Below are 12631 nucleotides of genomic sequence, written 5' to 3'. Positions count from 1 at the left end.
CTACCAATACTAATTATTGCTTGGTTTCTGAATTACCTAAGAATATGAAAGGTGTACAGTGGAAGAGAGAAGAATAACATGTATGTTAGAGAAACAACAAATTTAAAACCACTACTTTAACTTTGCATTAGACTAGCTGAGCTTCATTCAACTTAAAAGGCACAGGAAATAAATGCAAAATATGATCAGTCTTCAAACTATCATAACCTGGTGCTGTGTGTTGTGGTTCATTTTAAATTAGAATTATCTCTGTCAGAGGACTTGATAATATGGAAGAACAGCAATGTGATGAACTGTATTTCAATTTGAAAATGAGCACTCAAGATTAAAAACATCGATTTCTCACTGAAGATGAGGTTATGGCTAACCTTGGCTGCTGCAAGGAGAGGGAGGACCCATGTGACTTAATTCCATTTTACAAGGACAAGCCAAAAATACTGTCAGGGAGAGCCTCTCTTCCTTCTCTGTGGCCTTTCCACTGCTAAAACAGATGATGAGCTGAACTTGTTTCTATCTTTAAACAAAGTGAAGAAGAAAAGAAGGACTCAGTGTTAAAATATGATGTTACATTTTAATATCAGGTTTTGTACTCCTGTAAATACTGTAGGGCTAACTGAGCAAACACTTGGAAATGACACTGGTTTTCTGACCATTTTCTGAGCATTCACCCCTCAGACTTGAGGAATACCTGACAACACTGAGGAAATCTGCCTTTACAAAAGGTACTTGGTCTTAGTTTTCATTCTACAGATTTAACAACCAAATCACAGAATCACAGAATGGTTGAGGTTGGAAGGGATCACTGGGGATCATCTAGACCAACGTCCTTGTGGCACCACCCCTCACCTATCCAGCCAGCTATCCCATTGTAAAAGACAATCAGGCTGGTTAAGCATGATTTCCCTTTCGTAAATCCACGTTGACTACACCTGATCACCTTCTGGCCTTCCTCATGTTTAGAGACAGCCCCCAGGATGAGCAGATACTAGTCTTTCTGTTTATATACTAAATATGTTTGAATCTTGCTTAAAAAAAATTCTGATGGTGCCAAACAGTTTCTTAAAACAAAACTTAGTTTTTATAACTTTTCCATGTAGAGAAAACAATCTTTAAAATTATATATAGTTGTACTTGGTGCATTCTCATCTAGGGTTTATACAGGGAACAAAAACATCCTAGGCATGATAGTCAGCATTGGCATTTTTATGCTGGTCTTGACTAAAGGCCATAATGCTATGCTTTCCTAGAAAAAAAGAAATCCTTTTGAGGCAATTTACGGAGATTTTTCCTAATCTAATTTACTTTTCTTCTTCAATTATGTATATATATTTTGTTTCTATATAGAATCATAGAATACTTAGAGTTGGAAAGGACCTTGAGATCATCTAGTTCCAACCCCCCTGCCATGGCCAGGGACACCTCACACTAAACCATGTCACCCAAGGCTTCATCCAGCCTGGCCTTGAACACTGCCAGGGATGGAGCATTCACAACATCCCTGGGCAACCCATTCCAGTGCCTCACCACCCTCACAGTAAAGAACTTCTTCCTTATATCCAATCTAACCCCCCCCCCTTTAAGTTTGAACCCATTACCCCTTGTCCTATCACTACAGTGCCTAATGAATAGTCCCTCACCAGCATCCCTGTAGGCCCCCTTCAGATACTGGAAGGCTGCTATGAGGTCTCCATGCAGCCTGTTCTTCTCCAGGCTGAACAGCCCCAATTTCCTCAGCCTATCTTCATATGGGAGGTGCTCCAGTCCTGATTGTCCTCGTGGCCCTCCTCTGGACTTGTTTCAACAGTTCCATGTCCTTTTTATATTGAGAACACCAGAACTGCACACAATACTCCAAGTGAGGTCTCAGGAGAGCAGAGGAGAGGGGCAGGATCACCTCCTTCGACCTGATACATATTGCAACTTTTTTTTGAAGACTGGTCAGCAACATCTTAGTCAGACCACATCTATAATACTATTTCTTGTTTCAAGCCCCAGTGCAAGAAAACTACAGATAAACTGGAGTGAGTTCAGCAAAAAAGGCAATGGATATATATACTGAAATGGGGAGTTTTAGACTGGATAAGGAATAATATTCATAGATATTTTGGCCACTTTTTTTGCAGTTAATTTAACTTTTTTCCTAAAGAAATCTTCTTGGATATCATGGCATTTTCATGTATCCAATGCTTCTGTTGCTCTTGTTTCCTGTTATCACTAAAAAGGCCTTAACTGTCATCAAATACAGTCTTCATGAAAAAGCATCATACATATAATCGTAATATTAGTAGCAATATATTCAGTCTCTACGGAAACAAAAGAAGGGTTTGGGTTTTTTTGACTGCTCTTCCACATGAATTATGATTTCCATTGATCTGCTACAGTGCTGTGAAAGTGGGGTTTTTTTTCTTTCTTTCATAATAAATATGGTTCACAACATTTAACAAAACCCATGAGTAACATATTACTATAGTGCTGTTTTAAATGGTGTTTATGAAAGAAAATATAAAAAAATACAGAACTTGAAATGTTCAACTTCGAAGCATCTCATCATCTGCAAAGTATTTGAAAAAGTTTATTTCCAATACCTGTCATGAAAGAATAAAATTTTCTTCCTGTTTTTGTTTCATTACTCATTATTTTCTTGACAAGTGATTAAAAAGTATAATAATTTACATATTATTTAGGATGACAGTTTTTATAATAACGAAAATACATACAATTCAGAGCTACAACACAGAAAACAGCTAAAATATTTGGGGTTTTAATGGAACCAAAAGAATGCAAAATAATAAACTAGAAGTTCCTATCATTTAATAAAAGAGCATTTTTAGTAAGGAATAACATTTTATTTGATTAATGCTATGAGCTATTTTAAGATTATTTTATTCCTTTTTGTAGGTATTAAGAACTTCTTTATGAAGAAACCAAAAATTATTTCAGAAAGTTTTTAATATGCTGATTTAAAAATTATAGTGGCTTTTAACACAAGAACACCCATTCACTGATAAAAATGTTTCAGAATTACAATAAGCCTTACTTAGGAAAATGAGAAAAAAGCTCCCTCTGCCAGGAACGAAGTATTTTAAATATCATTCATCTTCCAACTAACATTTTCAAGTACTTCATTATACAAAAAAGTCTTTCTGAAGCCTGTGCTGAAAAGCACTGCTGGACACCAATCTCAATTAATTCAAATGCAAATAAACCCTGAACTTCAACCTACTTCAAGCAATCAGTGCAAGCACTGCCAACTCTTCCCTCATTTAACTCTTTAGAAGTTCTTATTTTCTTAAGATTTGCACAACTTGGCAATGCAGGCAAACAATTCACCACTAAGTTCACTCTGTGTATGGTAGAAAGAGTGATTAACTGAATAGACTTACTATGATAATTTCTAGGGTAGTAAGGGTAAATACATGCATAAACTTTGTTATCAAATAGATAACAAATACATATTTTCAAGTCATTGCCATAACCAGTTAGTAAGAAAACATGACTGGCTAGACCATAACAGTCTGGCTGATTTCAGCTTATTTCACTACACCTCTTGGCCGATATATTCAGTCCATATCACTGGAAGTATCAATGACTAGGAAGAAATGAAAATTAGGAGAATTCTTGCAATTCTTCTGCCATGCTAACTGTGCAGAAATTTCTTTGTCTGCACTGGTCCATCAAATGAAGACATGTCTGTTAATAAATGTGAGTACTGGAAAGGAACACAACCTGCCTACTAGGAGACAAGGCTTTGTAACTGTAGGTTGCTCAACTAACCTAAAAAAAAATAAAAAATAAATTGTAAAATAGCACAAAAGAGAGTTAGCCTCTGGGTTTCATTGCTCTTGATTACTTCCCTAGGCACTAGTAATCTTTGATATTGGTATTAGACAGTTTCATATAGCACTGTTTTCAAAGGTGCTGGTCAACCACAACTCTTATTCAACCCACAACTTATCTCTTTACTATAAAGTTTAACTTATTGTTCTTCTAATAACTTAAAAGGGTGTTCTTTGTCTTTTCTGTCTACCAAGAGACAAGGAAAAGAGCACTGTATTAAATATGTATAATATCCTATGCAAAAAGGTTCTCAGCCTTTTTATTTGTTGACAGCAATTCCTTATGATTAAAACAAAAAGGGAAAAGAAAAAAAGGAAAAAAAAAGCTTGAGCTATAAAGCAGGGTTAAAGAGATTTGCAAATAAACTTGTTAATCTATTTGCTTTAAAATTAAGTAGCATAATAGGACATGTACACTTAATAATTAACAATTATTTTCCTCCTTTTGCTTAGAAAAACCAAAGAACAAAGTTGAAAGTGGTATTACTCCCCCTTGAGCCCATGATTTACTCCTGAGATATTTAATGTCCTGAATTATCTCATACTATTTGCCAGTCTTGAGAAAAATATTCAGAATTGGCTAAGTTTCATTTGACCTCTTCGCTTTAAAAATTCTAAGCCAAGTTCAGAATCATTAAAAAGCAGAACTATTTGTATTGGACCTCCACCTTTCTTGAAACTAACAAAACCAAGCAGAGGCTTGCTTTCATTATTATTTTATAGTGTCTTAAGAGTATGAGAAGGGTGACACAAAATTTACATTCTGCTTCTAAAATGTTATATAAAAAACGTGTTTAGAACTGTGTGCATCTATCCCAAGGGGAAGAACAGGAGGGAGGGAGGTAAAAATTTGCTATTTATTAGAGACTTCATTATGTGATTGTAAAAGTTCTTTTTTTCTAGGGTTTAATATCTGTGGGTTTTAAAACAAACATGGAGGATCATTGGGTAAACTCACACACAAAAATATCTGCATGACAAACCATCATGATTAGATAGATCTAGAACACACCTAGATCTGAACAACCATCTTATTTGAGTTTTTCTGAGTCCTATTTACTGTCAAAGATAGCCAAATAAATAGCCAAGTGATCCACCATCAAATGTAAGTTTAGGATGTCTGATAGGTTGTATGAATGTTGAAAACTTCAATAATTGTAAATGTATGCCCTCACATTCTTATCTTTTTGTGTTGATCATGTAAGCAGGGTCTACAAAGCAGCACTTTAATAGGGAGTTTCCTTGAATACTCATGTTATGGCAAGACTCCTCCCCAAGTTTGTATTAGTTCTGCAGTCAGCTGTTAGGTCAAGTCATTAGAATCCAGTTTTCTTCAGCTTATGAATGGTGGTGTTCAAGGTCTTGGAACTGTGCACTATATAAAATCAGATCCTTAGAACTATACAAATATGCTTGAAGGATTACTACTGAGAAAAAAAAATAATAAAGACTATTTGTAATTAGAACAGTTAACCAAAATGGCTATGGACCACACTTGGTGTTTATACATCTATATACACATCATATATATAAATATATATATATATATACAAAAAGACCCACCATTTTATTGAAAAACAGCAGTGCCATTTTACTTCCTTGACAGTCTACATACCATTTCAAATCTCAATTTTTTAATGTGATTGAAAATAAAGGAGCCCAGTACGAATGAAGGCAAAAAATTACACAGAAAATACAATCAGATATAAGACATAAATTTAAAAGCGAAGAATTAATGTCTTAGTATCAAAGTTTATCATCTGACTGATGCTGGTGAAATGACTGATTTCAGCAAGATCAATGACTTTTACTCATCTAATGATGGATATAGTCCCTTTGCAGTTAACAGGTCTCTGTGTATGAATAAAGACTACTGAAGTGAACAAGGATTTGCAAATCAGGCCCTGTACATTTACACTTAAACACCAAAAGTTTGGCCATATAATTAATAGGTTGGGGTTATTTGGGTTCTTTTTTTTTCAGTTTGGGGATTGTTTTGGATTTTTTCCTGTTTGTACCACATGCATCAAAACTAACTTTTCCCAAACATTTTTGTAATGTAACTTTAGAAAGCAAGTATGCAAAATCTTCATACTTCAGAAAGTATAATTATTTAAAATTATACTTAAATGCTTCAAAGCAAATTAATATTCATGTCAATGACAGCCGATAAAAGCTGTCCTAGCTGATGGGTAGACAAGCAGTGAAGGTTTGCAATCAGTGCAAGTGCTGGGTAATAAACTTTCCCTACCATTTGAGAAAGGAAGGCAACAGATGCTTTACAGAAACAGCTGTAATGGGGTAGGGGTGGAGGGCACAGAGAGAGGAGGGAACAGTAAAAGATATGTATTTCCTAATTCCACCTTAGCTTAATTAAAGCCTTGACAATTTAAACTACTTTCTCCTCAATTTGAGAACCAGTCTTCAGTAGTTCTGTGCTGCTGCCCAATAGCTACCTTTATATTCTAGCTGATAAAAATATTCAGTAAAAACAACCCATCTTAATTTTAAATAAGTGATGCAAGAGTACAAAATAATACCATATAATACGAAGCAAGCTTCCTTTCATCAGCTTCATCTCATCAGCAAGTTACCTCACACAGTTCAGACATGCTAGCACTTGTGCAGGACAACTATGTAAGGAAACAATTGTGGATTAGATCTCAGTTCCAAAGAAAATTCATCACAGCCACAAGAGTATGAAGTGATACATAGCGCTAAAAAATACAGGGTGGAGACCTCATTCACCTGCCTGTTGTGTTCAGCCATCTCAGCAGCACTGGCTACAAGCAGCAGCAGCAGCCCATTCCTTCTGGAATCAGCCTTAATCTCCGAGTGATGAAAATTCCTGTGTTGCTCTGTGTGTGCAGAAATCCCTGCATGGTGCTCTGCCCTGCATATATAGAAACCCTTGTGTGGCACTCAGCTCTCTGCATGTGCAGAAATCCCTGCGAAGCACTCAGCTCCACGCGTGCAGAACTCTTACCACACAGGAGCGGTAGAAAACCCCTCTGTGAAGGAGAGTGCCCCACCAAGCTTGCAAAAGGTTAAACACAGCTGAAATAGCAAGACATTTTATCTGCCCACATTTCCCACTTCCATTCAATTACCTACAAGAGCAGTCCTATAATGCAACATAATGTGGTACTATTAAATTGGGGATTCGAAGTTACACCTGGCTGTAGCCTGGAGGAAGGCCTGACATTTATCAGTCAATACCAAAGGAAACAATCCTCAACTTTCATGGGCACTTGCACACTACATTGACCTTGGAGGTAGAAGTCCTTTCTACACCTTTTCACAAAGGTGTAGTTTCACATGTTCATAGTGTTACAGCATTAAATTGTGCACCGAGTAACAAGGTATCGCTGTCCTTCTGTCACACGCACATACGTGCACGCACAAGAACACAGAGCAACATGAGGCCGTTTTTAAATCCTCCTTAATTCCTACTTTGCTCTCCACTTCCCAGAATGACCTCACGTATCCCACCTTCCCCCAGACAGAATCGGCTAGAGCTTTTTGCGTCCCCCAAAGCTGGTGTTAACACAAAGCAGCCTCTACAATGTCCTCTGATATCTTTCTATAATACACAGGGTTTCTGAAATAAAATATTTTCAAACATTTAAACGTTATCCCACCAGCAAGTTTTGAAGGAAAATAAGCCTCTAACTTCACATTTGTGATTCGTCTTTTGTTTACAGAGCCCTTTTCACCGAAAACTGCACACCTCCTTTCCAAGCATTGCCCCTCCGCTGACCTAAAGGCTAACTAGCTCCCAACTTTGCTCTACCATTAATTGCCAGTTCCTTCTTCCGTTGGCCACCCCACCACCACTTATATGAAGATATCAGCTATATAACATACATATGTATTCTTGCTTACCTGACCCAAGACTCACTAAAGTCCACAGGAGAGAAAACAAACCCCGCCAGCTCCCCGTGCAAGGACCGCGGAATGAGGAACGCTTCTCCGTTTCACAAAGCCAAGAGTTGATCCGGCAGGGACGCCGCTAGCCCGGAGAAAACTCGAGGCAGCAGTTCCCGGCGCCGCTTCCGGCCGACACCGGTGGCGGTCGGAACCCCCCGGCCCCGGGGCGCCGCGGGGAGGCGGCGCGGGGCGCCCGCCCTTCAGCACCCGCAGCGCCGCGGACAGCACCGGCCCCGCTCAGCGCCGCTACTGCCGAGCCCGACTGCCGCCTCCACCGCCTGCCCGCGCCTCCGCTCCGCTCGGCTCGGCACCGCTCCTCTCGGCCCGGCGCGGCATGGGCTGCCCCGCCTCCGGCCCGCCCCTGGCCCGCCCAGCTCCCCCACAGCTGCTGGCGTCGCTCTCGGTCTGCTGAAACTTGCTCTTAACTCCCCCTCCCATCTTCAAAGTCATTACTGTCCCATCTCCTTTTATGGGGCGGGGGAAGCAGTACCTCGTACTTCACCCTTTACCCTCTCATCGGAGGGCTGTTGACCTGACGGAGTTCAGCGTTTCCCCGCTCCTGTCTCCTCTTCTTGGGGACATCGCCCCTGTTCCGTGCCCTCCTGCGGGACCTACGTCTCCTGCCCCCACAAAACACGGAAAACACCGTCCGCTTCCCAAGCGGCAGCCCTCGGAGTGCTCAGGGCACAAGGTAGCGGCCCCGGGAAGAGTGGCAACTGCTGTGAAACAGCGAGTAGTTCCCAAGCGGAGCACAGAGGGTTGGTGTGCTTCCATGTTTAACGCAGGGTGGATGTTACGCAATAAGTCTTAATATATCGACCGTCTGTATGAAAGCTCGAGTATGCTGGTGGCTTTGCGCAGCCTGTGTCAGTAATCCCTGCCATCTGTAGCAAGTTTCAATGTCTTGAATGTCCAAGTAGAGCTCCTTGCGCCTAACCCATGCCAAAAACATTGACATGTTACTGTGAATCATCTTTAGTTATGAAAAACACACGGGAAAAAAATCCACCTCCAGATAAGACTGTTAATTATATCCCCTGCTCATCCTTTGGATGAACAAAACAAAACAAAGCACCCAGCTGGGAGCTAATGGCCTAAAAAGTTAGAAATACATTTACCGGAAGTGAAGCAAAGAAACAATGGTTTGAAGTCTCGCTTGAATCTGCTTTACAGTGAGATAATAGGTTTAGTTATCTGATTTACTACTTTCAAATTAATTTATTATCCACCATTCCACCACTTTTAAAAATAAGCTACTTAATCTTCAATGTGAAATCACTGTGAAAATTAAGTATCTATTCATCATGGCATTATGTTACCTGCTTCAGGCCTTTTGGGAAAACCTGCTACAGATTAAAGTATTAAAGTGTCTTTAAATCACCCGTGACTAGGGTAAAGCCAGATGGAGGTCATCTGTTTTGACAGGCATGCTGGATGACTTGTACTGTACTTCTACATGTGGCACAAACTTGTACTGAGAAGCAAAACCAGCTAAATCCCATAGCTAAAGAACTGAACTAGATAACAGGGGAAATAATGAAACAAGATAGGTCAGACTGTATTAGCTTATCACAATTTTGTAAGGGGCTCTTGCTAATTAGGTCATGGCACTGCAATAACATGATTAACTTCTACACACAAAGTGTAGAATATAAAGCCAGATCACACAGACTTCCGTTGATACAGTCCTTTATAATTGTGAGTTATAAAGCTTGGCTGGCATCCGGATAGTGTTTTCTAAACCGCTATTATTCTATTTCTTCCCTCTTTTTTCTCTTAAGCCTTCTCAGGTTTTTTGCAAAGCATAAATAGAATTAAATTATGCTACTTACTGACAAGTTTTGGGGTACAAAACTGATACTGAGTCAGCTTTGCTTCCTAGTAGCATAGCTGCACTAGAAATTCCTGTGACAGAAGTAAACCCAAAAAATTACTTGTTCCAAGCTAAGTGGAAATCTTGTGAGGGTGAACAGGGACCTTGCTCATCCATTCTTCTCTGCCATTATAAACATGCATGAAACAAATGATGAACAATTACAGAAACATTTATATAATCTTATTAATGAAGTCAGGAGGTCTATAAAATTATGCTGGGTCTGAAATACTATAGCTTACTGATTGGCTTTGCAAACAGATAGACAAAAAAAAAAAAACCCACAAAATACCACATGGAAGACTCCCAAAAAAATTCTTGAAATCTCTAAACCTTGTGAGGACTTGCACTCTTAAATTTGAGTGTGAATAATGATACAACAGTGTAATACATTAAGGTATCTTGGCATTCTTGCAGTTTTGAATGCATCTGATGATGCTCATTTTTCTTCATTGGACACTCACTGGGACATCCACTTTACAAAGCTCATATTTAATTTAAATTATTTTGATGTATTTGTAGCACACACATTTTCTACTTTTTCCTCCAATTTAGCTCACTATCAGCTGTCATAGGCAACAGTTAGAAATAAATTTTGCTTATTCTTCTCCTGAGAGCTTTCTGTCTTCTCTTAATGGATATAGTTTCTGAGGTCCATTTTTTGACCCCTACAAAAAAGTGAATGAACTAATTATTTTTTTTCATTCTTTTGCAACCCGTACATTACATCACCACTGCTTGCAGTTGAAACATTTTTATCCACAGAGGATTGCCCTGCAATATCGCTTTATGTGATGTAATGCAGACCAATGCACACAACTTTAATAAAGACTTTCTTCTGTGTTTAAGAATCAATCGTTAGTCCAGAGAGACTGCTGATGCTTAGTAGTATGTTTCTGGTTTCCATAACCTTAATTTGGGTAGTTTATGATCCCACATAGTATGCCGTGCAATTTTCAGAGTTTGATATAGAGTCTCATGTGCTTGGCAGTCAGTTATGTTTGCTTTTCATTTTTCTACATGAATTACTGTATTTGAAGAATTTGCTGAGTGTGTACTGGGCAGAGGAGAATCTGTGCAGTAGATACTAATGCCTTCTTGTGAAGGTGAGAAAGACAGAGGAACTTCAAAGTTGTTTTATGCTTGTCAAGACTATAGGTATTAATAATAAGGATTCTCTATTTTGTATTTATGAAGAGCTGTTTAATATAGGATCCAATACAGCAGGGAACCTCATGTAAGACAAAAAGAAGATCAAAGTCTGAATATATTAAGTGGAAGTCAGTTCAAATAATAGATGATAAAAGTTGTTTGGTTGTTCAGTGTTTGTCCAAAATATTTGCTCTCATACTTCACAGCCTATCCATAACTCAATGAATATAGAACAATAGTCACTTTCTTTGACAAACTTGGATCTCCTTTCCTACTGCAAGTAATTATGGAGAAAGGGTTACTTACATTGCAAACAGTACAGCACACAAAATGAATGCAGAATTAGAGAGTAAGCATGGTATTTCAGAAGTAGCTATTTTTCTTTGTTTGGCTTTTCCACTGCTAATACTTTTAAAGCTATTTGAAGTATCTTTGGATTTGGTTTTCTTTTTTATGTGCTTAGGTTTTTGTAAGAGCAATCACAGTAAGGAAAAAAAAACCCAGGAAATTTCATAAACTTGCACTGTTACTTACTCTTCAGTTCTTCAGATTAGTCCAGTGACTTCTGTATATCCAGGTACCACTCACAACCTGTAAGTTCAAAAACAACAATTTATTTTTCTGTGATAAATCTTTAAACATTCAAAACAAGAAAAGTGTTCCCATGAATCACATTATCAGGCTACCAAGGAGTTCAGGATATTAAAATCTGATACTACCAAAAATCAATTACTTTACTGTCCCAGCTAACCTGGCAGTTGCAAAGTAGTAAACAAGACTAAAAAAGAAGTCTTTACCCTTCTTCTTTTGCAACACGTCAAACATACTTCCATTAGTTGGTTAATACCAAAAATAGTTTTAGGCCCTGATAAATTCAAGCAATAAAGAAATCTTATTTCAAAATATACAAACCACAGTACTGCCCTTTACAGGGCTTAGTTTCCACTCCTTTTTAACAAATTATTCTTTTTTTGGTTTTGTTGTTGGAGGAAGACACCTGCCCCTTCAGTGCAGCTGTTACTAGTGAAGATCATTGATTAGCTTGAAGGCAATGACAGCAAAAGAACTCTCAGCCTGCTCTGACATGAGATGGCATGAATAATTCTCAAAATATGTGTGTCTCACAGCATGAAGTTTGGACACATACATTTTTCCCTCATCTTCCACTAGTCTAATTCATTCAATGTCTGTTTAATGTTCTAATGAAAGATGATAAGGCATCCACTATCAGCTCTGTCCTGATCAAAAAAGCACAGTAATGTGTCCTGAGACCTGGACTGGTGCTTTTGTAACAGCAGGGCACTATAAGCACCAGAATGGCAGACACACTGGCAAATGATGTAGAAGAAAATTAGCTTACTTGTGGCTTGGAGAAAGGTTGTGCCAACCATCTGGCAGAGGAGATCTCCCAAATGACGAAAGGATAATAAAGGCACATTAAGGTTTACCCCATATCTCCTCAAAGCCAGTTCTCACAAAGGCACTTAGTTACTTAAATAAAGGATATGCAATAGTGTTCACACACAAGAAACCTATATTTAAAATTCATCAAAGAATTCAAATTAACAGAAAACACAAAACAGCAGATGTAAACTTGAGGGGGAGGAGGGAGGGAGGGGAGATTAGGCTCTGAGGGTAGATCTGTAGATTTCTACATTATTTCTAATGAAATAACTGTTACAGGTTCATTTCAGTGTGCAGCTACTTTGCAATGATAATGATTCTGACAAGATGACATTGCCGCCACTCTCATGGTGTGAATATAAAGTAACAACTGATTAAACAGGAAGGAGATAATACACTATGGAATTAATATCCACATTAAAATTTACTATTGAAA

The 12631-nt window shown here is 38.4% G+C and overlaps 1 protein-coding gene across 1 annotated transcript in view; it reads right to left on the bottom strand.

Moving 5' to 3' along the window:
• The window catches only part of FSTL5 (follistatin like 5), a 304494-nt gene extending 296721 nt beyond the window's left edge, over nt 1-7773 (bottom strand). The window contains exon 1 of the mRNA XM_031048784.2: nt 7722-7773. The gene's annotated coding sequence lies outside the window, so the exon portion shown is untranslated. The remainder of the gene's footprint in view (nt 1-7721) is intronic.
• Nucleotides 7774-12631: the final 4858 nt, after the last annotated feature.

The sequence above is a fragment of the Melopsittacus undulatus genome, chromosome 7 (genome assembly GCF_012275295.1).
Source record: "Melopsittacus undulatus isolate bMelUnd1 chromosome 7, bMelUnd1.mat.Z, whole genome shotgun sequence".
In the NCBI taxonomy this organism is placed as follows: Eukaryota; Metazoa; Chordata; class Aves; order Psittaciformes; family Psittaculidae; genus Melopsittacus; species Melopsittacus undulatus.
Note: the sequence above shows the minus strand (reverse complement) of the source record. Positions and strands in the feature narration are given on the sequence as shown.